The sequence below is a fragment of the Panthera leo genome, chromosome C2 (assembly GCF_018350215.1).
Source record: "Panthera leo isolate Ple1 chromosome C2, P.leo_Ple1_pat1.1, whole genome shotgun sequence".
Taxonomy (NCBI): domain Eukaryota; kingdom Metazoa; phylum Chordata; class Mammalia; order Carnivora; family Felidae; genus Panthera; species Panthera leo.
The window spans coordinates 89,249,534-89,277,459 of record NC_056687.1 but is presented as its reverse complement, the minus strand read 5'-3'; the positions used below and the strand labels follow the sequence as shown (position 1 = coordinate 89,277,459).

General features: G+C 35.9%; 1 protein-coding gene across 3 annotated transcripts in view; it reads right to left on the bottom strand.

Annotated features, from left to right (window-relative positions):
• The window catches only part of TBL1XR1 (TBL1X receptor 1), a 177,567-nt gene that overhangs the window by 125,379 nt on the left and 24,262 nt on the right, over positions 1-27,926 (bottom strand). The window lies entirely within an intron of this gene.

Below are 27,926 nucleotides of genomic sequence, written 5' to 3'. Positions count from 1 at the left end.
ATTCTCTGAAACATCTATTTCTGCAGCTTTAAATAACTGCTGTTTTTCCTTACCTCCCTTATGTAGCCTTAAAGTAAAACCCCATTTAGCTAGAGGTAATTTGAGGGACCCTGTTCCCTGAAACTTTAAAACAAAAAAAAGGCACCCCTGTACTTGCCCAACTCTAACTTCCTCTATTAGGTTACTATTCCTCTTATATACTCAACTTACATCCTGTTCACCAGTAAGGCAGTTATGTCTACACGTCTCTGTACCTGCCTCCCTAAAAGTAAGAACGTTTGAATCTCATCTCAGTGCCTACTCAACATGACAGGTGGCATACAGTAAAACTAATGAAGATAATAAAAACCTTCTGATTTTTAAATATCTACATTATCCCTAGCACTGCTAGGCACTTTGCATTTATTTTTAATCCTCATTATCAAGTTAACAAGACATTATTATTCCCATTTTTCACTTGTAAAAACAAACGCAAAGAAGGAAATTACCCAAGGCCATAAAGCTAGCTAGAACCACCTAGGTCTCCTGAATCCAAATCCTTCCCTTTTCTCAGTACTCTAACAGATCAGGATTTAAATCAGGGGTTTTTAAACAGCAGGTCACAACCTATTAGTGGATTATAAAGTTAGTGGATCATACCTTTTCTTCTAATGAAATAGAGACAATACAAGTATATCCTATGAAAGGCAAATACTATTCCACGGAACTCTAATTTCGGTGTCATGTACACACATGTAACAAGGCAGCAATGTAAATGCATGTCTTACTGTGGACTACAGACCAAAAAAGTCTGAAAGCCACGTACATATAAACACCTGTCTTTATTACAGTTGTATGCACTGACATATCTTCTCAATTTTTCCTCAAAGGCCTAAAGTTTAAAAACATTTAGGCAGTAAAACCCTTCACCTAATATCCTCAGGACATTACAAAAACAAAACAAACAAGGTCTACAAGGTGGTTAAGTGAAAAGGTATTTGGGACAAAAGTGCCATATTTCCCCCCCTCCAGCAAAGTTTGTGCTAAAACTACCCTGCACATCCACAGAAGATCGTAAAGCACAAAGATGAGCTAGCTGCTCTTTCACTCTCTTCCCCCAGGCTTTTACTAAATCATTTTCAAAAACGTTTCTCTGCTTTGCTATGCTTCACTAGAGGTAACAACACAATTTTATCAGTCTTCTGACCATGTTCATGAGTGACTGAATAAATTATTATCCAGTATATAGTGTTTCTTAAAAACGGTGACTTCACTCACACATGTAACCATATACATACAAGATCCACCCAGAAGGGGATGACCGGCAGCATCACTATGGTTATGCATGCTCTCTTCCACAAAGAGCCATATGCCCAGGAACAGCAGTCAGCATTATATGGCATAGACTGAAGATTAAAATGTTGTTACTAGGGGGAAAAGAAGATGATTTAACAATTCTTCTCAGGCACGAAAGAAGAAAAAGGTGTTTGAGAACTTATATACCTTTTATCAGTCACAAATTAGTCAATTATAGCTTAAGGTAGCAGACAAAATAAATTTCTCTCAGTCTCTGTCTCTGTCTCTCTCTCCCCCCTCCTTCCCAAGGTCCCCCCTGAAATGGCAGGGAAAAGATTTATATTAAAATGAGTTGACAGCACTGTTGCAAAACAAGAAAAGATGTCACTGACCAATCATAAATTTTAAAGAAACATGGGCAGATAGAAAGTAGGAAAGACTGGATTAATAGAGGAAATCACATTAAGGCACCAAAATCTTTTCAAGGACATGCTAGAGAAGTTCTAAATATCAATCAAACTAATCACAACTACAAGCAGGAGGAAACAACTAAGGTGCTTCATAAGGGTGCTGCATTACCTTACTCTGGATAGATGACCCCTCCTCCTCTGACTGGTAATCAGAGCAATGGTGGTGGCAGCTTTTGCCTTTAAGATAAAGCCAAAGAGCTGATCTCTATGAAGTAGGCATTTCTGCCTAGGTTAGCCTTACTGTGAGAGTAGCCAGGCTTGACAAAAAAGCAGAGCAGGAAGTTGGCGGGGCACATCAGACTTCTAACACAAAGAGTGAAATAAAGGGGGAGGGTTGAGCAGGGAAAAACAGGGAGAAAGGGATCAGTTTCTTAATACTAGCCAAGTGAAATATACCAAAACGCTCCCCACCTGCAATGTTTGAAGACACCACAATTAACCTAAGTTAGAATGGTGCCACTTCACCCACACATACATCCTCCCTGGAAGGAGGCCTGGTCTGCTGGCCCACACCTAATCCAACTTCACAGAACCTACCACACCAAAACTACCATTCAAGATAGAGGCCCTAGTAAAGAACTACATACTAGAGCAGACACACTTCAACTGCCAATACTAACCAAGATCCACTAACCACATGGGGAAACCTAACAGCATGAAAGAAGAACAAGATAAACAGAACTGTTAACAGAGAAAACCAAAATCCAGGAGAAAACGGTCATGATTAAATACCAAATTATTTAAGGGTGCCTGGGTGGCTCAGTTGGTTAAGCGTCCGACTTCGTCTCAAGTCATGATCTCACTGTTCGTGGATGGAGCCCCACGTCAGGCTCCACACTGAGAGCATGGAGCCTGCTTCAGATTCTCACTCCGACCGCACCCCCTCTCCCCACACTGCACACACAGGCGTGCACGCTCTCGCTCTCTCTCAAAATAAATAAACTTTAAAAAAGAAAAACAAACCCCCAAAACACAAAGGTGAATCTCTAAGAAAAAAATTAAAAATGAATTAAGATCTAGGGGGTCCAAGATCTGTTTACACAAAACATCCCAAAGTGGAAAACAGAGGTGAAGTAAAATTAATTCTCAAAAGCAGGTGATGGGTTGAGGGGAACACATCATAAGCTTTCCAAGAGACAAAGATTCAATCTTCAAAGTGAAAAGACTCAACAAAACAAAAACAACACAACAAATGAAATAAGACCCATGACTAGACAGACTCACGCTGGTAAAATTCCAGAATACAAAGAAAGCCGTCAAAGACAATCGAGAAATATTCATCTTCTTATCAGAAATACTGGATGACAGAAGACAGCAGACCAGTGTCCTCCAAGTTCTAGGAGAAAAATATGTAGAAACTGGATTCCTATTATAACCCAGGGTTTCCCCAGCACATATGCTACAAATAAATGGGTTACCAGAGGCCTCTGCTGCAGGCAGCTCCACCCACCAAATAGTATCATTTTCTATATACATATCATGACATAAAAGCACTGCTCTCACTAGTCAGATTTTCCATCAAGAGTCAAAATAAAAACTTTAAATTTTACTTGTATGGCAAAACTGAAAAGGTACAGGAACAAAAGAAAAAAGGAACCCGATGAAACACAATGTGAGATAGAAAAAACAGTGGCAGCTAAGTATGACGGACCTACAAATAACAAATACAAAAACAAAAAAGGATACTCATCACTGACAGTGGGAGATTCTCGCTGAACAGAAATTTAATAACACAGTATTAGGTTTCTTTCTCATAAATATTACATAGTAATTATCATTAAAAATTACTCCTTTTTCAGTTTCTAAAACATACAGCAAAAAAGGAGGTATAGAACTAAGTAGTTGCAAGCTCTACTCTGTACTCTGCAATAATATTCAGAAAGTTGGAAAAAGGAAGTGTAAAGAAGAGTAAATGCACTAATTTCCTCAAAACCTTCATATTAGATGTGGCTCACGGTTAATATATCAAGAAATAAGAATCTTTGGTATAATTTATTATTTAAAGTTACTATAGCAAACAGTGCCTGCCTCCAGGAAGTAAGATTGGGAGGGAATAAGAAAAAATAAAGGAAGACCAGATATTCTTAGTTTTCTTCACACCATTCTGTACTGTTTAGAGTTTTCTACCATATGTATGCATTACTTTTAAATTTAAAACCTGATTTTGATTTTTCAAAAGTATGCGACAGAAATTAGAATAGTAGATAGTATTTAAGACTAAGATATATACATATTTACATGAAATATCAACAATATATAGAACAGTACTCATATGATCCCAACTGCTACTATACTATACATGTTAATAAGTCATATTCAGTAGTCTTCACATATTTTATATATATGCTTGAATTGTGTACATATGAAAGAATACACACCAAACTGTAAATAACAGCTGTCACTGGTGAATGGGGCGAAGTCAAACTGACAACTTTTACCTGTTGCTTTGTAATAAACACCTGTTGTTAGCTCATTCATTTTTGCAATATATATGTGTAACATATAAAAGATAAACCATTGTTAAAAAAAAGCAATGTCTCAAAGAGATATCTGCACACCTGTGTTTATAGCAGCAATATTTACAAGAGCCAAATGGTAGAAGCAACCCAAGCGTCCATCAAAGGATGAATGAACAAAATGGGGTCTATACGTACAATGGATTATTATTCAGCCTTAAAAAGCAAAGTCTTGACACACACTATAACATAGACAAACTTTGAGGATATAATACTAAGTGAAAGAAGCCAGTCACAGACAAATACTATAGTGCCACTTATCTAGTGTACTTAAATTCATAAAAACAGAAGTACAACGGTAGTTGCCAGGGAATAGAGGGAGAGAGAAACAGGGAGTTGTTTCACGAGTATAAAGAGTTCTGGAGATTGGTGGCACAACCATGTAAATATAGTTAACACAACTCAACTATAAGCTTATATGTATTTTAACACAACTTAAAAATAAATAAGTGAAAACATTAAAATATAAAAGAAAAATTAAAATCAAAAACTGTGGCATCTGAGGAGATAGTGCCAATCCTCAGTATTCATGGATCCCATATTTGTGAAATCTGCCTACTTGCTAAAATTTATATGTAATCCCAACATCAATACTTGTAGTGCCTTTGTAATCCTCAGTCCTGTACAGAACAGTGAAAAACTTGAGGTGCTTGTTGTATACCCCCAGCCAATAATGTAGCATTCTGCCTTCTTGTTTCAACTTTCATTCTATAAACAAATATCCTTTGTATGGTACATTTAGTGCCAAATTTTTGTATTTTGTATTTTTGGTGATTTCACTATTTAAAATAGCACCAAGCATAGTGCTGAAGTTTTGTCTAGTGTTCCTGTGACACGCCTTATGGAAAACATGTGTGATAGATGGGCTTAATTCATTTAGGGAGTTATGATGCTGTCAGCCATTAATGAAATGTTAATGAATCAACAATATATATAAAATAAGGGGTGGTCTTTAAACAGAAACACAGAAAACAAGGTTATTATTGATCACTTGATGAAAATGTGACCAGAGGTTCACAGGAATCTAATCCTGCATTTCCCCCAGAAGCAATGGTTCATTATGTGCTAATTCAGTGTTCACAACAACCTTATAAACATAACTACTGTGAATGAGAACCTACTGTATTTACCTATAAATTTTTAAAACGGAAAAATATTATAGGCAAAAAATGTTAATTTACGTCATTCACTCTAATTTAAACTTAACGTGATTTTTAAAATTTTAATGGCCCAGGAGGTTTTTTTTTTTTTAATCACACGTGAAGTATGGGGGGGAGGGATATTTATATCTAAATGAAAAAATAAGTAAATGTCAGCTAACCTTTTTTGAATACTTATGTGGCAGACACTATACTAAGTAAGCACTTCTGTGTGAAAAGTGCTTAGCTCAATGCATGCCTACAGTAAAAGTTGAATAAAACATTGGCTAATATTATTTATATCATTAAATTCTGAAATCACTGAGGTGATGAGAATCTGGGAGAACCTTCAAGGTAATGGGAAGCTGAGGATGTTATCCAATCTAGTTGGGGTAAGGCAACAATCACATAAGATGGGTCTCTGATAGTTTATACTCAGACTATGGCAAAATTAAATTACCAACTGCGGTCATCTGTAATAAAGTGCTTTAAAACAAGGCTCTGGGGACCAAGCGGAGACAGTAGTGTGAAGCTGTGAAGACATGAGGTGGATACACAAGGACAGTAGAGTAGGACATAGCTTCTAACTGGAGAATTCAAATATAGAGAGCAACATATTCACAATGTAAATTCTTGAGTCAAAGCACTGACAAACAACAAGTCCGTTACTGATCGTGACACAAAAGAGTTTTTCTCCAATCTTAGAGCAGGGATCAGCAAATGTTTTTGTTGTTGTTGTTGTTGTTGTTTTGGGGTGTTTTTTTTTCTCTAAAGGGCCAGATAGGACATTATTTTAAGGCCACAATGTCTCTGTCACAACTACCCAACTCTTGCTGTGAAGAGAGGGCAGCCATAAACTATATGTAAACAAGCTAATGTGGCTGTGTTCCAGTAAATCCTTATACATGATATGAAAATTTGAATTTCATAGAATTTTCACTTACAGAACACTATCCTTTATTTTTTTCAATCAATTAAAAACGTGAAAAACATTTTTAGCTTGTGGGTCAACAAAAACAAGTGCAGGCCACATTTGGCCTGTAGGCTATGGTTTTCCAACTCCTGCTCTAGAGCTGTTATGACCAAAATGCACACTCTAGATTTTGCTGGCTGTTTAATTATAACATCAAGTAGTACCAAACAAGGTTAAAGAAACAGGAACCTAGTGGTTATCGAATTGGTTTGTCTGCAAGAATTGTGGAAAATCCCTAAAATCGTAATATTAGGACATCCCACCATAATCCTATAAGATCTATACTAGAGGTACAGATATTACAACGTGCAGTCTAAATATGACCCACAGTGTTTTTGAAAATGAAGTTTTATGGAAACACAGAGATGCCCATTTATTTATATATTATCTATGTATGCGTCAACACTATGATGGCTGAGTTGGATGGATTTTTTGAAGACCATAGCACACAAACCCTGAAACATTTAATACGTGGGCTGAAAAAAGAAAAAGTTTGCTGATCCCTAAACCTACACAAATAAACAACTCTAGGTATGACACACAGAGGTTGACAGAGGAGACATAAGCCACCACATAGAAAATCACAGCCTCTCAAAGTCCCTAGACCTAGAGCCTCTAGAATGAAGCAAAGAATCCTTCAAACAAGACCCTATGATTATATCACAAGTACTGTTATTTTCCATGGAAGAACAACAGCCACTTAACAGGGCAACTATGTACTTGGGAGAGGGAAATACCCTGACCCAAATTTTTGGGACTATAAAAATCTAACTCTTAAACTAATCCCTGAGGACTTCTTACATAACACCAACCATGACGTATGTGTCAGGAAAAAGGATTATAGCATTCAAATAATATATTAAGTTTTGGGCCAAGCCCATTTATACAGAGTGGATCAATCCCCCAACCTATAGGTATTTCCCCAGGTGCTGAATATGTAGCTGAAAAACGTAGTTCCAGTGGACTACCAAGTAACAAAATCCTACAATGATGCTATGACAAATGGAGTAATGGGGCTATACTGGGTCAGGAAAGTTCAGATATAGACCCCTGGAGCACTCCCTCCAAACAAAATATTGCCCTGGGGTGGGGGGGTAGGGTGGGAGGGGAGTGGTGTGCAAATTATCAAAGAATTAAAAGATGCAAGGGTTGCAATCCCTAGCAGATAATCATTTAATACAACCGTTTGGCTAACACAGAACACACAAATGTTCATAGAGAATGAGTGTATTTTAAATGTAATGACTAGAAATACAGCTGGTAATCCAAATTTGATCTCTTTAGCGCAGTACCTGCAGTTCCTGTTATAGCTGCAGCTATAGTTCTGGCAAATGGTTTCTCTACTTCTACAAACAGAAGAACTCCAGAAGTAATTTGTTATCATTTGGGTGGGACAGTAATACACAGTCACTATATTACCTCAAGCTAAGTCAAGTTTCTAGCTTTCATATGACCTTAATTATTTCACCACACCACTACACATCACGCTGGTCCACTACACTGATAAAATCAAGTCAATAAGACCTTGTGAGGTAGAAATAGCATTACTCTAGATGTCCTAACAAAACACATATACCAAAAGATCAATAAAAAAAGTCCCAAGGAAAAACAGGGTCCTGCCACCACAATTTAGTTCCAGGAGCCAATGGAGTGCAGCAAGGCAAAATATTCCCTCCAAAATGAAACCCTATACTTCCACAACAAAGAAGCAGAAAGCTTGGTGGGCCTCATTGGAAACAATATATACCAATATATGTGCACCGCTGTTTACTGAGTGATCTGAAAAGCAGCAGTTTTAAGTATGGCCCCAAGGAAGAGAAAAATTCTCTAGCCAATCCAGGATGCAAGTACAAGTAACTCTGCCACTTGACCATAATGAAACTCTGATTGCAATGGTGCTCAGAGTGTCAACAGACCAATGTCATAAGAAGCTACTGGCAAACCCCTCTAAGAGAATCAGAGCGGAAACCTCTTAGGAGTTTTTAGGGCAAAAACATACCTTCTTCATCAAACCAAGATTCTCTTTTGAAAATAATTCCTGTACTTTTTATACTGGTAGAGAATTAACATCGAGCCACAGGTAACTATGAAACCTGAGCTACCCATCAATAATTATCATCATCTGATCCACAAAGTCAAAGCTGATGTGACAGAAATACTCTATCATCAAGTGGTTGTAGTACATTCCGAACAAGATTCAGGATGCTTGCAAAGCATGAGCAGATGGTTCATATTCTGTATGACTAACTCCTCATTCACTGCTATTTCTTCCTCAAACAAGGTCTATCCACTACACAGGAGATTCTCTAGGACTAGCTAATTGAGAGAAAAAAATATATAAGCCTGGATTACACATGACTTTGCATTATATGCTGGTTATCACTCAGAAATGGATTCTTTCAACCATCTGAAGTAGTTCTTATGGAAAGTTAAAAAGAGAAATCCACCCACTGGGTAACACATCTCATTGTCTGCATTGTCAAGAAAGGGAAACAGTGAGATTCATACCAACTATTAAATGAAGAGTTTTCATATGCCTAGATTTCCAGGTCAGGTCCTCACAAGAAACAGGTAGGCAGAATAATTTAATGAAGAGCTGTATGGATGGACTGACCAAATGTGAAAATATTTCTGTCCCATGTGAAGTCTCCCCACAAGTCCTTGTTGTAGAGAAGACTTCCATAATCATGTGGAATTATGTAAGATAGTACAACCCATTTTTTGGAAGTCAATCAAATCTTTTCCCCAGCAACATCAATGCCTAATCAATGGTCTCAGGAAAAAAACAGCCATAGTAGGGGCGCCAGGGTGGCTCAGTTGGTTAAGTGTCTGACTTCAGCTCAGGTCATGATCTCACAGCTCAGGAGGAGTTCGAGCCCCACATTGGGCTCAAGCTCTGCCTCTCTCAAAATTAAACAAACACTTAAAAAAAAAAAAATTTAAGGGGCATCCGGATGGCTCAGAGGCTGGAGCCTGTTTTCAATTCTGTGTCTCCCTCTCTCTCTGCCCCTCCCCCACTCGTGCTGTCCCTCTCAAAAATGAATAAACATTAAAAAAAATTTTTTTTAAACAGGAGGAAAAAATAAAGATCAGAAACCAATTCAAAATTAAAAAAAAAAAAAAAACAAAAAAACAGCCATAGTAACAAAACAGAATGTCAACAAATTGTACCAACTTGTATTTCTCAGTAAGACCGACCTAACCATACTGCCAATGTACCAGGTTATGATGTACCAAACAATCCCTACAAATCTTAATCATTTACAACATTAGTTCATAAATGTTTTGGACTTGTAACTTCTTTCTACTATTAAAAATGGAAGATCTCAAAAAAATTTAGCTACATATACTATGTCAGAAATTAAAATGAATAACTTTTAAAATTTGTGTTAACATTAATTTAAAATCAATGACATTTTCCAAAAGAAGTAACAAAATTCTAAGAGAAGCATTAACTTTTACAAATCTCTTTAAGGTCTACCTTAAGAAAACATACCAGTTATCACACATGCTTCTGTATCCAATCAGCAGCAATGTCATTTTGACTGAAATGTATGAAGAAAATCCAACCTCACTCTCACATGGATATGCAGCTGAAAAAGGAGTATTTCACGACTTTTTCAAATGAGCTGTGGTGTACAATCAAAGTTATGAATATTATTTGATTCTACACCAAAACTCAACAAGTGATAGGGCCCCGAAAATTCACTGAAGTGTGGAATCTTCAACCCTATCAATGAATTTTTCAATATTGTAACATTAAAATCCACTGGTTTGGCAACATGAATGGATCATTTATCCATGCATAATTTTGTAACATCATTCATCAATCATAAAATATTGGTCCACTGAGTTAGGCAGATCTCTCAAATGTTGGCACTTAATTATACATTACCAAATTTTTTTAAAAGTTATATTCACTACTATCACTACCAAGCTCATCAGAAAAAGTCTAAGCACCTGGGGGCTCTAAAGCTCACATTATCTGAGAATTTTCCAAAATTCTAATTTTCACGTGAAATTTCAGTTTTTATTACTGGCAACAGAGACTGCCAGTTCTCCTCCTCAAAGTAAAAGGTTCATTTTGTTCACCTGAGAAAACATCTGTCAAATGCTCATGTTAGAATAACCTTAGTGAAGCAATGTCTCAGGGGTACATGATACTCCATCAGAGGCTATCCCGGCTCCCAACTCAACTGCACAAGTGCTTTTCTCTGTGACAACCAGCATACTTCAGCATGCACAAGTGCTTCAGGTTCATTTCCTGTTTAAGCACACAGACTTGTAAAAAGGCGCATACTCAGGATTAAAGTTTTTTTATTAATAACTTTTACTGCTTCATTGAAGACATTAGGTAAAACTCTGTTTACTATAAAAATGTGGAGATAAAAGGTACGGTTTGAAGCAACTATTGATCTTTCCTAAGGCACCAGTTTTCCCCACTATCACTTAACCATAATGCAATGTCAGCACAGTTAAAAAGATGCCTAGTATTATTAAAATTTAGTATTTAAAGGTCTTGGGTTCAATAGACTTTGAGAAGTACTGTTTTTACTAGAACAAAAATGTGTTTCTCAATTTTGTTCTGTTGGCTTTGGTTTGGCTACAGGTATCTTTTTCATCCTGGGATCCTGGCAAAAGAAACAGCCTTTATCTGGCATGTGTTTTTCTTATGGCAGAGGAAAATAAACAAAAATCAACACACAAAATGGCTCCTAAAGCTTCTACTTAAACACAGCAAATCTCCCTTCTCATCTTCCATTAACCAAAGCCAAGTCCCAAGGCTAAGCCTGGTGTCAATGTGAAGATGTACTCCTTCTGTCAGGTAGGAACTCTGCAGAGAGAAGCCCACTAAAGAAAAGAGAAGAAAATGTGTTGGAATAATACAACCTACCACAAGCAGTAACTCAGTGCCTCTTACCTCCACACCAACGAGTACTTTATTTCACAACAGACAAATAGCCACCTAGTAGTAGCAAGCTGACAACACTCAGGAAAATAGTCACTGGAAACAAGTCCATTATCTAGAACCTTCTTGTTTTGAAGGGAAAATAGGTTTTAGGCTCTACATAACCAACTCACACACCAACTTAGAAGACAAACCTTTCATAAATTATAGTTTTTAGCAAAGAGCTTATTACAGTTTTTTGAAGTTTAAGTACAAATGGAGGTATATGTACATGCTAATGGGGGACAGTTGAAGTACCTACTGTTGTGGACATCCACCATATTCATCAATACTAAAAGTTTAAACAGATTTTTAATTTGTGTATATTTCTACATTTTATGGTCTACCATCTATTGAACTCATGTAATTTCTAATTTACTAATTCAATTTCTAATGCAGTACTTAGAATTTACAATTCCCAAAGAGACATAGTATATTATTCTCTCTCTAATATCTAATCTCCAAAAAACTTTGACTTACAAGTAAGCAATGCACAGAACTTCCATTTTTGCTCATGACCAAAGCGTGAGCACTTGGTTTTTGATGGTGGCAGCAGCAAGTCAACCATTTCCATCTGGTTACATACAACATAAGAGTTCCTGTCACTGAAAAAGCATCAGAGCCAACAGTAATAGCATCTGTCATCAAGTTGAGTACCTAACATTTACTGCTCACCATCAGTGACTCTCAACCCTCGTTCTGCTGTACGGGTTTAGAAAAATTCCCAGAAGCTTGGACTCAAGTCTGTACCTCTGGCATTCCCCAATGACTCTGGGAGCTACCTAATATTCTTTAGTAATTCCCTACTCTGCTAACAACAGCCAGGGTGGGCCATTGTTTATAAGAACTGTAATTTATAACACTCATATTATTCCCATTTTATATATATGGAAACTAAGGCTTAAGATGAGTAGGTAATACACTGGTAACAGATTTCTTAGATTTGAAAGCTTATTTTGCTAATTTCATACTATACTAATTTTACAATTATTTAAATAGTACAGGATATGAACTGAAACAAACATCATTCTTCTAAAACATGACTTATCAAACCATGGCCCAAGAGCCAAATCAAACCTCCTTTTTTTACAATCCACAAGCTAAGAATAGTTTTTACATTTTTAAATGGTGGAGAAGGAGAAGAATGGAAAAATTATATGAACTTCAAATTTCAGTGTCTATCATAAGTAAAATTTTACTGTCCATTCATTTATATATATCTATGGCAATGCAAAGAAGTGGACTTGAGTAGTTACCCAGAATATTTACTAGCTGATCCTTTACAGAAACAGCATGCCAACTTCTGCTATAAAATTATTCTAAATAACTGAGGAAATACCAATGTAGACAAATCTTAAAATAGGTATATATGCACTTCTATCATCTTTGATTACCTACTTTGAGAACATGAGACATGAAGCACTGCACAATTTACCCCATAATTAAAGTTAAACAGGAAAATCCCATTTTTTTTTCACCTACCTCTTCCATTGCAAGGGAAAACATGAGACTAAAGTTAGTTCACAAAGGCTATTTTCAGGACAAGCAGGTAACCAAGAGCCAATGTGCCCGACTATTCATCTCCTTTAGAAGTTGGGCAGGGAGGGGGAGCCTGCAACAGGGAGATTTTTTTAAAAAACAATTGAGCGTTCTTTTTAGGGGGAGCAGGTTGAGATAATTCAGAAAAGGAGAAAAAAGTGTAGTGTCAAAGGAGAGGACATTTTAAGCAGAGGCTAAAAAGTCCTCAATTCCTTAAAACTTGGCAAAATGAGCCAACGGAAGAGGAAACACACAGATAAAGGACTGGAACATGCATCTGTCAAGAAATGATCATAGCAGGGTGCCTTTTCTGCATACCAAAATCCAGAGTTCAAGTCACTAAGTTGCTAAAATTGAAAACTGACCAGTCCCCGATTCTTTCTTCCTTTTTCAGCAACTATAGTTACCTAGCATGAAAAAAAAAGTCATCTGACCCTCAGAAGTACTCAGATTCAGCAGACACTGTCTTTCCCTGTCGTACAGCTTAACAATGTTTGAGGAAAAAATTTTCCCATTTACTGGTAGTATTCCCAGCTCTGATATCCAGAACCCCGAAAATGACTGGTTCTGTGTGGAAAAGTGTAAGCCATATAAAAGTCTTTGTTCAAGTGCCATGAGGAAAGCAACCAACAAAGTAATTGTGTAAGGATTCTTTGAGATAATCTTAGTTATAGTAGGCTGACAATGGAGTAGAGAAAGGTATTAATAAATAAGGAGAAACACTCAAAGCTGTCACATTTTACCTTGATTTTAAAAATTAGGACACAAAATTGAAAGAACTTGTGAAAATCCAGATTTGACCTCACCATATAAGTCCACCACTGAAGAAAGATTTGGAATGTGAGTTGGTTGTGCAGAACTTAAAACTCATTCTGTCCTAGAAATAAGGTTATACATAATGTACTTGTTCCTAAGGTAGCTCAGAAAAGCCAATGATGACAAGGAGAAGAATAACAACATTAATAAAAATAATAACACAAACAAAATAGGATCACAGAATCAGATGCACTGATTAAAGATGCTGCTCAACTCCTTTACTTTATAGCTCATGCAAGTCTGGTGAAGAGAAAATTAGGTCACTTGCCCAGCTATTTAAAATCAAAGCAAGGAGTCTTAAAACCATGCATTTTCAGACTACACTATCTCTACTTATGAAATATTTTTTAAGTACATATGTCTCAATATAGCTTAACTTTGGGTCTCAGAAACAGTATTTAAAAAACTGCATTATATTCTCTTAACTAAAGGTTTGCATAAAGTAATAAATTGGCTGAGCATGAAACCAACTATACTCCAGAACACCTGTGGTATATATTCCCAGTTTCAGGTATGGTGAAATCTCAGAATAATTTTTCACCACCTAAAAGGAGTTTTCCCATTAAATACAGTACTTCTTTCTCCTAAATATTGCTAAATACAATTTGTTCCAAGTTGATTCAAATAGCTAACAGTATGAGGAAATTGCAGGAATAAAAATACAATTATAGCAGATAAAAGTTTATTTTTACTTATAGGTTAACTCACTTCAGTTAGCCTGTGCTGCAAAATTTCTTCCAAAGATGCTCCCAGCTGTCATCCTTCTTTCCCAGTCTACAAAACTTAAGTTGCTATACTCACTCTGGATGAATACACCTTACTTCTCACTTCTAGGCCACGATCCCTCCTCTCTCCGGTTTCTCCAGAGCCAAATGATTAATTAATTTGAGCCCCATTCTACTCTAAATTTTTCCAGAAAACTTAGAAAGCTTATCCATATTTAATTTCCCTCACCCAGTCAGGCAATGTTGACCCTGGTTCTATATATTTCTATATTTCCTATACAGATCTCTGTAATCATCATTTATAGTCATCATTTATGCTCAGAGCTGAACATCCCATTTATTGTTCTTGATTAGTCCCCAATCGAACTACTATTGCTTCCATCTCCCTCTGTTTTCCATACATCTTTCCTAGAAGTCTGTTCAACTCTTGCTGTTTACAATTCCCACTCTCACATTCCTATTCAGCTGAAGCTACCCTGCAGAACCACACTGCTTGAAGACTTGGTTTGCAATCAAGACCTGTATCATTACTGCCTTTTATGGACCCAGAGAAAAGTACACTGACCTGCCCAGTGCCTCATATTTGATCAATGGCAAGATCAAGATCTAATATTGTGTAATTCTTCATCAACCAAGAATTCATCTTACCAATAATTATATCAGCATGGTTTCAAAATAATTTAGATGTAAGAATAGAATATTAAACAAATAAAAATTTTAAACTAATGAATAATACAAATGGAAACAGAAAAGTAAACGGAAGCAGGAATGAAGCTGGTGCACAAACACTTGCTCAAATCTTAAGCTTTCCCAAAAAAGATATATATCATTAGAAAACTGTAAATCAAAACCACAGTGAAATACCACCTCACACCTGTTAGGGTGGCTGTTATTAAACAAAAAAAAAAAAAAAAAAAAAAAAAAAAAAAAATCTGTGCATCAAATTATACCATCAACAGAGTGAAAAGGCAACATAGGGAATGGGAGAAAATATTTGCAACTCATATCTGATAAGAGATCGACATCCGTAATAAAGAACTCCTACAACTCAATAACAACAAAACACAAATAATCTTGTTTTTAAATGGACAAAAGACTTGAAGATATTTCTACAAATATGATAAATGAAAAATATGCATATAGAAAGATTCAACATCACTAATCATTAGGCAATTATACGTCAAAACCACATTATCACTTCACATCCATCTGGATGTCTATTATCAAATAATAACAACAACATGTTGGCAAAGAGATGGACAAACTGAAACCTTTGTGCAGTATTGGTGAGTATGTAAAATGGTGCAGTCTCTATGGAAAACAGTATATGGGTTCCACAAAAAATTTAAAATAGAACTATTTGTTCCAGCAATAGAAAGAACTGAAAGCAGGGACTTTAAGAGGCATCCGTACAGTCAGGTTCACGACAGCATTATTCACAGTAGCCAAAAGGTGGAAGTAACCCAAGTGTCCATCAAAGGACGAATGGATAAACAAAACATACTGTATACATACAGCAGAATGCTATTCAGCCTTAAAAAAAAAAATTCTGACACGTGCTACAACAAAGATGAACCTTGAATAAGATCATACTAAATGAAAGAAGCCAGTCACAAAAAGACTATGTAATGCCACTTATGAGGTATCTAGAGTACTCAAAATTCATAGAAACAAACTATAAGAGTGGTTGCCAGGGACTAGAGGGAGAGGGAAATAAGGAATTGTTATTTAATGGATATAGAGTTTCAATTCTGCAGATGAAAAGAGTTCTGTAGACTGCACAACCATGTAAATTTACTTAACATGACTAAAAGGTATACTTAAAAAGTACACATGGTGAATTTGACATTTTACTGTAACAAAAATAATTTTAAGTTATAAAAAAAAAAAAACAAACAGAAAATACCAAGTGTTGGTGAAGATGTGGATCAAATGGAACCTTTCTGCACTGAAATGCAAAACAGTATACGAACTGTGGAAAACATATAGATATATTGAATTCTCATTTGATCCAGCAATTCCGGGTATATACTCAAAACAACTGAAGACAAAAAAAAAAAAAAAAAAAAAAAAAAATTTGAAAACAGGGACTCAAACATATTTGCACACCAATTTTGAGAGAAGCATTATTCCCAATAACCAAATGGTGAAAATAACACGTGTTTATCAGCAAATGAATGGATACACAAAATGTGGTATATACACATACAATGGAGAATTATTCAATCATAAGAAGAAATGAAGTACTTTTTTCATTGATGATCAATAAGCTTCCAGTTGTAAGATAAATAAGTTCTGGGGATGAAACATACAACATGATGACTATAAATGACAATACTGAATTGTAGATTTGAAAACTGTTAAAGTAGACCTTAAAAGTTCTCACCACAAGGAAAAAAAAAACGTTTGTAACTATGTGAGGTGATGGACATTAACTTACTGTAGTAATAATTTTACTATATTATGTATATATATGTATTACATATACATACTGATCCATTATGTTGCACATCCTATACTAATACAATATTAAGTCAATTATATATCAATGAAGCTGGGGGAAATTTTTTTTTAAAAAACTAGAGCAATGAAATTCTAATACGTGCTACAAGATTTAAGATGAACCATGAGGATGTTATACTAAGTGAAATAAGCCAGACACAAAAAGAAAAATATTAGGATTCCATTTATGTAAAGTACCTAGAATAGGCAAATTCTTAGGGACAGAAAGTATAATAAAGGTTATCTAGGGCTGGGGGTAAAGAGAATAGGAATTATTCTTTAATGGATACATAGTTTCAGTTTAGGGTGATGAACCAGTTCTGGAGATGGATACAGGTCATAATTCACAACACAGTGATTTTACGGAATGCCATGAATTGTATACTTAAAACTTGTTAAATTGGTAAATTTTATATCATTTATTTTACTACAAAAAACAAGTTTTCTAGCAGAAGAATCTACATGTACTAAAAGGTTCAAAAGTTCACAGCCACAAGAAGAGTATATATCAATTTCCTGTTCCTAAAACCTTAAGGACATTTCTGTCATAAATCCTTATAGAAAGGACACTGGTACATAATGAACCGCATCTTCAATAATATAAAATTTATATATAAGAGGTCCTTCACACACGTGAGTAGTAGACCTCAACACCTTTATAAAATTTCTGAACACATGGGGCGCCTGGGTGGCTCGGTTGGTTAAGCGTCCGACTTCGGCTCAGGTCATGATCTCGCAGTCCATGAGTTCAAGCCCCGCGTTGGGCTCTGTGCTGACTGCTCAGAGCCTGGAGCCTGTTTCAGATTCTGTGTCTCCCTCTCTCTCTGACCCTCCCCCGTTCATGCTCTCTCTCTCTCTGTCTCAAAAATAAATAAACGTTAAAAAAAAGTTTTTTAAATAAAAAATTAAAAAATAATAAAAAAAATAAAGAAAATAAGGAAAATAAAATTTCTGAACACAGATACAGGCTCATCGTTCCCAATTAGACCACTAAAGCACACTAGAATGCCAGAGTGAACTCTCAAACACAACACATAATATTTTAAATTTGAGGAGAAAACAGTGATACCAAGCATCTATCAGAAGCCACAATTTTGCAAGATTTAAATTGATTTTGAAAAGAAGTTACATATTTTTTCAATGGGGGGGTGAAGCTATAGTAATCTGTGTGATAATAACAAGCAGTCAAACACACATGTAAGTGGAGTTGCAGAGGTAAGGTGGAAAAGAAAAATCTCAAAGATTTTTGAAATTCTAATTAAAGTATAAATCCACAGATCTAAAAAGCTCAAATAAACCCAAGCAAAATAAAGAGAAAACTACACAATTATTATTACACACAGAAAGCTATACACACTATTATCAAATTGTTGAAAATCAGTGTTGAAAAGAAATACCATAAAAGCAGTCAGAAAGAAAAAAAAATTTTAAATACACAGGAAGAACTGAAGACTTCTCATCAGAAAGTATGCAAGGAAGAAGATAATGGAAAGATGTCTTTAAAGAGCTCTAATAAAAAATATGACAACACATAACTCTATTTTCAGTGAAAATATTCTTCAAAAATGAATATGAAATACAACTAAAGTTGACAGAATTCCTTACCAACAGATCTGACAGCAGAAATGCTGAAAAAGTTCCTAAACAGAGAGAACACAGGTTAACACTTTGATCTACCCAAAAAAATGACAAATGCCAGAACTGATAAATAGGCATGCAAACATAAAGAATTTTTCTTTTTTAAAGTTTCCTCTAAAATGTAAACTATTCAGGGGCACCTGGATGGCTCAGATGGTGAAGTGTCCAACCCTTGATTTCAGCTCAGGTCATAATCTTTTTTTTTTTTTTTTCTTTTTTTTTCTTTTTGTTTTTTTAAATTTTTTTTAATGTTTATTTATTTTTGAGACAGAGAGAGACAGAGCATGAACAGGGGAGGGTCAGAGAGAGGGAGACACAGAATCTGAAACAGGCTCCAGGCTCTGAGCTGTCAGCACAGAGCGCGACGCGGGGCTCGAACTCACGGACCGCGAGATCATGACCTGAGCTGAAGTTGGCTGCTCAACCGACTGAGCCACCCAGGCGCCCCTCAGGTCATAATCTTACAGTCATGAGATCAAGCCCTTGGGCTCCAAGCTGGGTGTGAAGCCTGCTTAAGATTCTCTCTCCCTCTGCCCCTCCCCCACAAGCACGCTTGCACATGGAATGTAAAAAAAAAAAAATTTTCTTTAATGTAAACTGTTCAATGCAAAAATAATATATCCTCAAATTTGTAACACCTCTGAAAATAAAACGTAGAGTATGAGTGAAAAAAATGGAGAAAAGCAGATTATTGTAACATTGTATGTGGAGTGCTATAATTTTACTTGAAGACAAACTGAAAGTATGCAAAAAATAAACTGCAGAGTAACCACTAAGTAAACAAAGAGGTATGGAAACAAAATGAAACATTAAAAACTACTAAATCAACAAGTAAAAAAAAAAAAAAAAGAGACAAATAGCAAGGTAGCATACTTAAATTCTATCACATTAAATGTTACATTAAATGTAAATGATCTAAATCCAATTCAAAGACAAATCGTCAACATACTTTAAAAAAAAAAAAAGACCAGTTACATGCTGCTTTAAAAAAAATCCACTGTAACTATAAAAATATACAAATTAAAGGTAAAAAAAATTGGAAAAAACATAACATGCAAACATTAGGTATAAGGAAGCTATGGTGGTTACAGTAATATCAAACAAGTACTTTAATGAAAAGGAGTAAGGAATGTTTCATAATGAGAAAGTGGTTAATCCATCAGAAGGACATATAAATCTTAAATGGGTACACCTAGCAACACAACTTGGAAATATATGAAAGCTGAGAGAACTTAAAGGAGAAACAGATAAATCACATTTGGAGTTGTAGATTAACACTCTTCACTCCATAAATAATAAAAACAAACATAAAAATCACAAGAATACAGAAGATCTGAACACCTAGCCAACTTGAACTGATATTTATAAAAAACACCACCCAACAGAAACAGAACAAAATGCAAACAGTTAACATGACCAAAATAGACACATACAGTGCTACAAAAGAGATACAAATCTAGAAGACTTAAATCACAGAGTATTTTCACTAACCATAAAGAAAAGACATGTACAAAGTTCCCAAATATTTGGAAAACAAAAGCATATGCATAAAATAACTAACGGGTCAAAGAGAAAAAAAATCACAAAGAGGGGCACCTGGGTGACTCAGCTGGTTGAGAATCCAATTTTGGCTCAGTTCATGATCTCAGTTTGGGAGTTCTAGCCCTGCATCAGACTCTGCTGACAGCTCAGAGCCTGGAGCCTCCTTTGGATTCTGTGTCTCCCTCTCTTTCTGCCTCTCCTTGCTCATGCTCGCTCTCTCTCTCTCTCTCTCTCTCAAAAATAAACATTAAAATTTTTTTTTAAAAACTAAAACGTATTTGTCAAAGAGCTCTAAAAAAATCACAAAATTAGAACTCATAATTAAATGAAAATGTGGGATGCAGCTAAAACACCACTTTGAAGGGAAATTTACAGCACTAAATACTTTGTATTACAAAAGAGCTGGCATTTGGTATCACAGATCTAATCTTAAGAAGCAGGGAGAACAAATTAAATTCAGTAGATGGAAGGAAATAAAGTGGAAATCAATGTAAAAGAAAATGGACATACTATAGAGGAAGACCAGTGAAACACGTGTTTGAATAAATCAATCTCCCTACACTGATTAAGACACATACTGCTAATCATGAACAATGAGAAAGGTTACTTAACCAGATTCCATATTCATTGAAAGAGCAAGGATATTAAGCTAATCAGCTCTGAAATTAAAATGAAAAAAAATCTTGAAATACACAAATTACCAAAAAGACCCAAGAAAAGAGAGAAAATCTACACTGTCTTGTATCTATAAAAGAAATCTGATATGTTATTAAAAACCTTCCCATAAAGAAAACTCCAGGTCCAGATGACTTTTCTGGTGAATTGTATCAAACATTTAAAGAAAAAAAAAAATCTATATAAACACTTTGAAAAAATACAGAAGGCAAACATTTCTCATATCCTTAAATTAGCATTACCCCAATGCTAAAACCAAAAACTAGCCAAAAAAAACCCCAAAGAAACACAACCACAAATCAATCCCTCATAATAAAATATTAGAAAACCAAATTAACCATATATAAGAAAGGATAGTACATCATGACTCTGGAATACAAGCAAGGAAAATTTCAAATGTTAAATCAATATTATCCATTATATTAACAAAACAGAGAAAAACATATGATTATATCAGAAGATGCAGCAAAAACCTGACAAAATCCAATACACATTCCCATTAAAAATTCTAAGCAAGGTAGGAATAGAAGAAAAACATCGTCAATGTGATAAAGAGTATCTATGAAAAACCTGCAGCTAACATAATTGATGGTGAAAGAATGCTTTGCCCTTAAAACTGAGAACAAGGCATGAATGTCCTATTATCACCAACACCTATGCAACACTGTCCTGGAGGCCCTACCCAATTGAAATAAAGAAACAAAGGCAGGGGCACCTGGGTGGCTCAGTCAGTTGAGCGTATGACTTTGGCTCAGGTCATGAACTCACGGTTCATGAGTTTGAGCCCTATGTTGGGCTCTGAGCTGACAGCTCAGAGCCTGAAGCCTGCTTTGGATTCTGTGTCTCCCTCTCTCTCTACCCCTTCCCAGCTCGTGTTCTGTCCCTGTCTCTCAAAGGTGAATAAACGTTAAAAAAAGAAAGAAAGAAAGGCATACAGATCAAAAAGAAGAATAAATCATCTTTATTCACAGTAACATGATCACATACACAGAAGACCATAAGAAATCTACCCCTTAACCACCAAAAACCTGATTTTTGACAAAGGTGCTAATAAGGTCATTAATTGTGAAAGGATATTCTTCTTCAACAAGTAGTACTGAAACAACTGGGTATTCACATGGAAAGAGAAATGAACTTATCTCATGCCATACACAAAAATTAAATCAAAGTGTTTTAATGTTCACAGACCTAGAAGTAAAAGCTAAAATCCCAAAACTTCTAAAAGACAACACAGGATAAATTTCCTTAGGACACAAAAAGCACAGATCATGAAAGAAGAAAATGTGTAATCTAGACTTGATCAAATTTAAAACTTCTACTCTACAAAAAATAAAGCATGAAAGGAATGAAAAAGCAAGCTATATGCTGGGGGAAAAAACAACAACAACAAAACATTCTCTGCAGTTCTGACAAAGTACTTGTCTCCAGAATATACAAAGAAAGCCCCACAATTACATAAAGACATACAACCCAAATAAATGAGCTAAATATTTAAACGATTCACAGAAGATACATGAATGTCATCATCAACGAAACGAAAATTAAAATACAGGAATATACTACACACACATTACAATGGCTAAGATTTAAAAAGGCTAAATGGGTGCACCTGGGTGGCTAAGGTGGGTGTGGAACCTGCTTAAAATTCTCTCTCTTCCACCCCCCACTGAAACTCTCCCCCACCCCTTGCATGCTCTAACACAAAACAAAACTAAACTAATAAAAGGCTAAGAATTCTAGGGTGGAGAAACTATTGGTGGGAATGTAAATTGGTACCTGGAAAACAGTTTGGCAGTTTCTTATAAAACTGAATGTATACTTACCACTTGACCTAGCAATCCCACTCCAAGGTAAAAAGAAGTGAAAACATCATGTCCATACAAAGACCCAAACAGAAATATTCACAAGCAGCTTCATTTCTAATAGCTCAAAATTGGAAACAATCCAAACCTCCATCAGTAGTTGCATACATTTAAAAAAAAAAAAAAAAAGTATGATATATCCATACAAGGGACTATACTGATAAAAAACTAATTACTAACATAGGCAAAAGCATAATGAATCTTTAAAAACAAAAGGCACAAAAGCAAACAGCATAGAATATTACTTTTTATGGCTGCTGCAACAAATTACCACAAAGTGAGTGGCTTAAAACAACACAAATGTATTATGCCAAATTCTGCAGAAGTATGGCACAGGTCTCACTGGACCAAAACGTGTAAGAGCAGGACCCTATTCCTCTTTGGAGGTTTACTTTGATCCTTCTAGCTAACAGAGGCAGCCTTACTTTTTTGCTAACCCATCCCTCTGACCATTCTTCAGCATTCCTCTCTCAGACCATGGTTTTTAAGGACTCAAATAATTAGACTGGACCCACCTGGATAATCTCCCCCATCTCAAAGCCCTTAATCATATCTGCAAAATCCCTTTTGGCCATGTAAAGTAAAATATTCACAGATTCTGGGGATTAGAGTATGGATACCCTTGAGGGGCTTTTATTCTGCCTACTATAAAATGGAATGGAATTCCATTTATACAAAACTTTAAAAGAAGCACAACTAATATGGAGCATTGAAAAGCAGATCAGTGGTTGCCTGGGATGAGGGTGAAGAGTGGAAATGACTGCAGCTGGGAACAAGGAAACATTTTTCTGTAACAAACATGTGCCTTGCCTTGAATTGTGGTGGTTGTACAGGTATGTATATTTATCAGAACTCAGTGAATTAACCATTTCAAATTAGTATATGCTACTGTATATAAAGTATACCTCAACACAGTTTATTCCAAAAGCCATAAATAATATGGCATACAAGGTATTTTACTTTCATTACGTTCCCACCCTCCCTCCCCCCCCTCCCCCCCCCCCCCCCCCCCCCGCAAGGCTTTAACAGGTTTGCCCATAACCTCAATTCTCCAACCTTTCTTTCTCATATACCTTAAGTTCCCACCATGGCACGTTCAGTAAAATACTCTATATGACTAGGGAAGAAACAATGTTTACCACTAGAGAACTAAACACTTTTTATATGTTATTTCTCAAGAAAAACCTGTTGCAAATTACATTTCAAATATGGGAATTTATAACAAGGCCACAACTATGGCAGTGATAAATTCCTAAATTACCTGGTATAGATTGAGGACTCAGAATCCTGTGTGTTGCTATGGTGTTGCTTTTAAGAGACAGTTCAGAAGCAGTAACTAACGGGCTAAGAAGCCAACTAACCTGTGTGCAGGTGTGATTAGGAAGTCATCTGCAGCACTTCAAACACTTTGGTGGAACACCACTAGTTTAAAGAAAATTAGACAACCACTAACAACCTCCAGGTTATGTCAACCCCCAAAATAATGTAACTTAATACCAAATATTATTCTTCTACACATAACTCAGTGTAAGTCATGAACAGAACATCCACCCTATGGGCCACACTTAAACTACTGAGACCACTGAAAGGACTTACCTTCCTAACTCCAAAACTGTAAGAGCTATAAAAACACAAAATCGTCTCTAAAATCATTAACATTCAAAAAGCCTCAATGTGGAGATATCCTATTAGAGCTTTAGATCCCCTGTTCTAAAATGTAAAAACAGGAAAAATTCTTTTTTAATTCCTGTAGTGACAAGGATGATTTTACTTATGCAGCACTCAGTTGGATTTTCTCAAAGGGAAAAAAAAAAAGAGAAATCCGTTTCCATCATGGGTTTAAAATGCTAGGCCTGATTCCTGCTACTGAGGAAAGTAAACAGCTCACTTCCAAAACTGAATGAACAAGCTTCTTGAAATTATATCAATTCTCTAATGCTAAAAAGATTCCCTCTAAAATGGTAAGTAATTTACCACTCACAGTACAATTTAGAGCACCAATTTATGAAAATAAGGACCCTCTATTTTAAAATAGAGCACATTCAATGCTGTTATGAGAATTGCATGATTTATTAAGAAGAAAAACTATATAAAGTCAATATATATAATTTACACACATATAAATGACAAGTCTGATCAAAATAACTTCTTGAAAACACGAAGACATAAAATTCTCATCACATTTTAACAGCATGAATTCTTACATCCATTCTCTACTTTCTTAAAGTAAACATTTATAACACTCCTTCTGAGCACAAAGCTACGTTAGTCCTTAACATTCTAGTGGGAAAAGGAGAAAAAAAGTCACCCCTGTAAACGCAGAATTACAATCAGTGGTAAATATAAGAAAAAGTACCAGCTCCTGTGATACCAAAAAAGTCCTCTCTAACCAATTAACACTCCTGCAGCCACCTTGGGGTAGAGGGCTTGGCACAGACGGATGATGACCATTCAAGCTTTTACAGACTATGCTGCCCCAAACTCAGTTGGCTATGCTGCTGAGTTTCAAAGACACTAGTTATACATCTTCATAAGGACTCAATATTCTGTTTCAGTAAAATTTAGCATGTGTATCTCTTTACCAGTAGTCAAGGTCATTGATATTACCCCAAGGGTTCACATATCTAACCTCACAGTTTAGATCTAAGTTAACTTAAGAATACTAAGTAGTGGTTAAGAACTGGCTAGAGAGCCATATTTGCATGTGATCCTTGAGTACATTACTTAATCTGAGAAAGATAAAAAATATGAAGAGGGGAGGAACAAAAACAGTGCTTTTCTCTAGGAGCTTACACAAATAACATAAATTAAAGAGTTGCTGGAAGACTTGTTTTAATGATTTGTGGACTAGGTGAGGATTATCTGGTCTGCAGAGAGAAAAGGAGAATGAAATAACATCTGGCATAATCTCCACTGAGTCCCTAGTTCCCACTGTGTCTCTAATTCCAGGCTATAACCCTGCACCAAGTTTCATGAGACACTTTCCAATAAATTCTCCTTTTCATCAACCTCTCAAGTACTGCGTTTTATTTAAAACTCAAGAGTCCTAGGTCAAACAAGTCTAAAGTCTGCAACATTCTAGAATCCTTAATAAAATTATAAATGTATAATTAAGTACCAAATAAAGACGGTTAAACGACAATCTTACATACATCTTATATACATACATATACACAAACCCATCTAGGGATTTTTTTTTTAATTTGATAAATGTTTATTTAACACCATAATTTTCCATTTGCTATATTCTAAGTTATGCTTTACTGCTTTTCTGTTCTGTCTTCCTATTATCTCGATAACCCAAAACCAGTTCTTGCCTTTCTTTTTCATGTGGTTATCTTAGCTAGTCTATGTGCCCTTTAGGTTTTCTTTTCCCCAAAACCCTCGCTGGAGAGAGATTTCTACTACCAATGGGCAAACATTATTTCCTGCATCTACTTCACATGTACCTTATGAACATGTTAGGTTAATTCCATTTTCAATTAATAAAATACAAGTCAAAGACTTTGAATTCAGTAGTAAGCATCTATATGCATTCATAAAAGATAATTATTGTAAAATGACAACACCAGATTGATTCCCCCAAGCTCCACTGGCCAAGGCCATGAATATCCAAAAGGCAGTCAACAGTTCAAGCAACATATACAGCAGTTTATTTTCCCCTCTTTTTAAGTTGTTTTTTTGTTTGTTTTGAGAGAGAGTGAGCACAAGCAGGGAAGGGGGGGGAGGGGGAGAAAGAGGGAGAGGGAGAAAAAGGGAGAGAGGGAGAGGAGGAAAGAGGGGGAGACGGGGAAAGAGAGAGAAAATCCCAAGCAGGCTCCACATCATCAGCCCAGAGCCTGAATGTGGGGCTGGAACTCAAGAACCATGAGATCATAACCTGAGCCAAACCAAGAGTCCAATGCTTAACCAACTGAGCCACCCAGGTGCCTCTATGTTCCCCTCTCTGGGAACTAAATTTTACACATACATGTAGACAGACACACACACACACACACACACACACACACACACACACACACACACACACTACAGTTATTTAACAGGGAAAATATGCTGATTTATTTAAATTAGGGGAAGAATGCAAACAGATCAACCTAGAAAAAATGCATTTCTTTGATTTCATACTGTATTCATTAGATTGAAGACACAGTGTAAAACCAGGATTTGTCTTATCATTAGTGTTGGCCAGCTAGCATCATGGCGGATCTGTCCGAGCTTGTATGTATGCAACCAGCATCAATATTTGTAGACTGGCAGTCAGCCACTTGGGAGAAAAACCCTGAAACAATAGTTAGCCACTCTTTTAAACCTTATATACCAAATCCAGCAACTTAGAAAAACCTTGAAACAATAAGGTCACTCTTTTAAACTCTAAGCTATAAAGAAAAAAAAATAAGCTGGTCAACCTAATTGCAAAGTCAGTTTAAGAGCATAGCACCAATGGCTTTTAGTTCTTCTCTGGATTCTTTTAAGAAATGTTCCCGACCATATGCAAATTGGTACAGCCACTAAGAAAAACAGTATGGAGGTTCCTTAAAAAGTTAAAAATAGAACTACCCTATGATCAGCAATCACACTACAGGGTATTTACCCAAATAATACAAAAATACTAATCCAAAGGGATACATGCACCCAATGTTTATAGCAGAATCATTTACAACAGCCAAATTTGTAAATAGCCCCAAGTGTCCAGTGATTGATAAATACATAAAGATATGGTGTATAGGTGTACACACACACACATACACACACACATACACACAGACACACACACACCATGGAGTATTATTCAGCTTATTCGCCATAAAAAAAGAATGAAATCTTGCAATGACATGGATGGAGCTAGAGTACTATGCTAAGCGAAATGAATCAGAGAAAGACAAATACCATATGATTTCACTCATATGCAGAATTTAAGAAACAGAACAAATGAGCAAAGAAATAAAGAAAAATGAGAGAGAAAGGCAAACCAAGAAACAGACTCTTAACTACAGAGAACAAACTGATGGTGACCAAAAGGAGGTGGGTGGGGAGATGCATAAAACAAGTGATGGGGATTAAGGAAAGGCACTTGCTGTGATGAGCACCGGTGCCAGGTGCCACTTGGATGTGTTAAATCACTCACTATATTGCATACCTAAAACTAATATTACACTGTACATTAATGAACTGGAATTTAAATAAAAACTTAAAAAAAATGTTCCCCACTAACATTCTTCAGGCAAAGAAGACAACAGAAAAACACACTAAGAAGTCAAAAAGTGACCCAGGAGTCCTATTCGAAATGTGGAAACTTAGGGGAA